The sequence below is a fragment of the Cottoperca gobio genome, chromosome 9 (assembly GCF_900634415.1).
Source record: "Cottoperca gobio chromosome 9, fCotGob3.1, whole genome shotgun sequence".
NCBI lineage: Eukaryota > Metazoa > Chordata > Actinopteri > Perciformes > Bovichtidae > Cottoperca > Cottoperca gobio.
Window position 1 is genome coordinate 17,235,201 of NC_041363.1, and position 3,978 is coordinate 17,239,178.

The window sequence follows — 3,978 nt, forward strand, 5'->3', positions numbered from 1 at the left end:
CACTCTCACTGTATGGGATTTATTTAAACTATTTTGAAATAAAATTGAAACTTAATGAAAAAAACATGAAGTTAAATGTAAATAAAGTAGAAATAAGACATTTCATCATTAATATGTGTGTAAATGTTGAGGGATTTACCTAAATAGAGTACTACCTCAGGTAAAGGTACATTTGTATTAATTTATACTGTGAAGTGTCAGGACATTCACATATGCATGATAATCAGAAATAAATAACTTAAAACTTCAACACATTGTGGAAATAGAGGAATAAGCAAAAGTTTAATTGATTTGATGGGAAAATAAAAAATCATTCACTCTAGAGCAGGGGTGTCAAACTCAAATACAGACTGGGCCAAAATTTAAAACTGAACAAAGCCGTGGGCCAAGGTTGAACAAATTAACCTTTTAATAGGGACCCAAACAAGTTTTGCATTGAATATTGAACAAGCAAGGCTTATATAACTTTATAGTGACATGCAAAATCGAGTTTCAAATAATAATAATAATAATAATTAAAAAATATCAATGGCATATCAAATAAAATTTAAATAAAAATTGAATGCCTCTTTTCTATTTGCAACCTTCTGAGGTAAATATCAAAATAAACTTTTTCCACAGCCTAATACATTTGAAAATAAAATAACAATAATGAATGAATCAAACATTCAAGCCTTGAAGTAGCAAGAGAAAGTGCATGAATAAAACGTTAATTGTTGCTCAGTTTGCTACACTGATTTGCTTTAACACTAAATATGGAACAAGCAACGCTTATATAACTTAATAGTGCAAAATCAACTTTCAAAAAACGAACGAAAAAACATCAATGGTATATTAAATAAAATTTAAATAAAAAATGGAATGCCTCTTTTCTATTTGCAGCCTTCTGAGGTAAATATCAACATTAACTTTTTCCACAGGCTAATAAATTTGAAAACAAAATAACAATGAATAAATCAACCATTCAGGCCTTTTTACTGCTCAGTTTGCGACACACTGATCTAATCTGATGTGCCCAAGCCAGATACCTGGCATCTTTTCTTGGATACTAGTTCATTAATGTCGGGGTTCAGGCTTTGAGCTGAGGCAACCTTCATTATCGAACGAAGGTGTTCATCAGTCAGACGTATCCTGCGAGACGTTTTCGTCATCTTCATTGAGGAGAAAAGTTGCTCACATAGATAAGTGCTGCCGAACATGGAGAGCAATTGAGCAGCTTGGGTGCGGAGCTGAGGCATTGTGTCAGGGATGAATTGTGGAAACTGTGCAGCGCCAACAGCATCATACTTTGACTTCAGCGTGTCATCACACTGGAGTTCAATCAGCTTCAATCATGGAGGTTAGTTGGTGCTTTTTCCACATCAACTGCGAAGGGATTACTAAGCAGTTCAAATCTACATTTCTGACCATCAAAGTCGCCAAATCGCCGGATAAACTCAGCGCCGAGTACACTGAGTTGTTCAGCAAACTGTGCGCACACGGCTGTAGAGATCTGCGTTTTTATGGTTTGGCAGCAGGGAAATGGCCCAGGTTTCCTTGCAGCAGCTGATTCTCCCACAGGCAGAGTTTAGTTTTAAAAGCTCTCACTGACGAGTACATATCTGTGATGATGCGGCCCCGCCCCTGTAGCTGCAGGTTCAGCGCATCAAGATGGCTTGAGATGTCACACAGAAAGGCCAGCTCACACAGAAACCTTTGCTCCCAGAGCTCTGCTGTGTCCTTCCCTTTGCTTTGCAGAAACTGGCATATTTCTTCACGCAGCTCGAAAAATCTGTTCAGTACTTTCCGCGGCTGAACCATCTCACCTCTGTGTGATACGGCACGTCTGTGTGTTCCGAACCAAACTCGTCCAGAAAAGACTTAAACTGGCGGTGATTCAGACCTTTGGCTCTTATAAAGTTAACAACTTGTGTTACTGTGGTCATAACATGTTCCATCTTTAGGGCTTTAGCACACAGTGACTCTTGATGTATGATGCAGTGATAAACAGATAGCTCACCTGCACAGTTCTCTTCCCGCATCTTCCCGCATCCTGCCCACCAGTCCATTCTTTGTACCACTCATCGCTGGCGCACCATCAGTGGTTAATCCCACGAGTTTATCCCACGGCAGGTTTATTTCAGTTACACATTTGCAAACCTCCTCAAAGATGTCCTTCCCTGTGGTTGTGCCATGCATGGATTTAAATCCCAAAAGCTCCTCCGGAACACACAGATTTGAGTCGACACCGCGGATGAAGACTGACAGCTGCGCAGTATCAGACGCGTCAGTGCTCTCGTCCACAGCAAGGGAAAAAGAAACTAAATCTTTTCCCTTTTCCATCAGCTGGTCACAAGATCACATGTGCGCTCAGCTATTGTGTTCCTGCTCAGGCTTACGTTTGAAAAGGCCTGCTTTTTCTCTGGGCACACTTGGTCACAAACTTTCAGCATGCACTTTTTAACAAACTCTCCCTCATTAAAGGGTCGGGTTGATTTGGCGATTTCTTCTGCCACGATATAACTTGCCTTTACAGCAGCCTCATTTTGTGCTGTGACTTTTTTGAACATATTCTGTTGTGAAACCAAACCTCTTTTCATCTCCTCTACTTTCTGGCTCCTTTGAGTCGTGTCCAGGTCCTTGTACTTGTCCTGGTGTTTCGTTTCATAGTGTCGCCTAATGTTGTACTCCTTAGTTACCGACACGTTGGCTCCACAAACGAGACAAACAGGTCTGTCTTTTACATATATAAACAGATATTCTGTCTCCCACCTGTCCAGAAATGTTCTGTTTTCTGCCTTCCTTTTCGCCATTGTTGGTAGGGGTAACACAGTGACACTGACAGTTGTAGAATGAGGCCGCAGCACGTCCTGGGAGAGAGGCACGGGGAGGCGGGGTGAGCCGGCCGGCTTTCAGCAGAAGCGTTGGGCAAGAACACGGATCGCTACTGACACAGAGGAGAGAGCATGGCTGGCGCGCCAAAACAACAGCAGCGCATTATGGGATTTGTAGTATTAGCGGTGAATGCGGTATAGTATAATACCGGCGGGCCAGCTCTAATGTTAATTTGATATTGCCTCAAGGGCCAAATGAAATTACACGGCGGGCCAAATTTGGCCCGCGGGCCAGAGTTTGACACCCATGCTCTAGAGGGCTGTAACGTGACGTGGCTTTTTGCATCCACATGTCAAGGCAGATAAAACTACCTCCACTACCATTTCCGGTTTATAAAGCACTACAGATCTTCCTACATTGTTTTTTAAATACCCAGTTTTTGGTCAGGTTATTAATTTAAGTATACTTCATTGTATATGGAATAAAAAACTGAATGTCTTTTTTAACCCTTATGGTAAAACAGCAGCCTCTTTTAATATATAGGGCCTAACTAGTACAGTTAAAAGTATAGTTGAATACAAGCTTGCAATATGAAACTGCTTATGCCAAAGAGTATGGCAGTAATAACGGATAAATATTGAGTAATGATCTAAATATTTGTTACAGAGTATCAAGTAGTAAACAATGTGCAACAGCAATCAAACGCTCCACACAACTTCACTGACGGTCATGTCAAGATGTATTTAAAACACACTTCACAAGATACAATAAAAATAAAAGTGCTAAAACACATTGATACAATTTATAGAGTAAGTGAGTTAATTTACTCCCAATTAAATTATACTGGTTAATTGATTATAATTCCTGGAAAAAATATATAACTGAATTTGATTTGCTCAGGTTTCTGCTCGTCTCTTAGAATATAAATATAATTGTTTAAATTGATGTGTTGCATTTCTCTGTACTCAAACTAGCGTTGATATGATCAATAGAAGTAAAACATCTATGTCTGTTTCATCTACTGATAAAAACAGTGATATGGTCGAAACCTCAAGAACAAGCATTTAAGTGGATCTTGATCAAGATTATTTTAAATTCTACATTTAAATACATACTTTTATTTTGAAAATCTTGAACCAGAAGTAGCTTAGTGTAGCCGTTAGC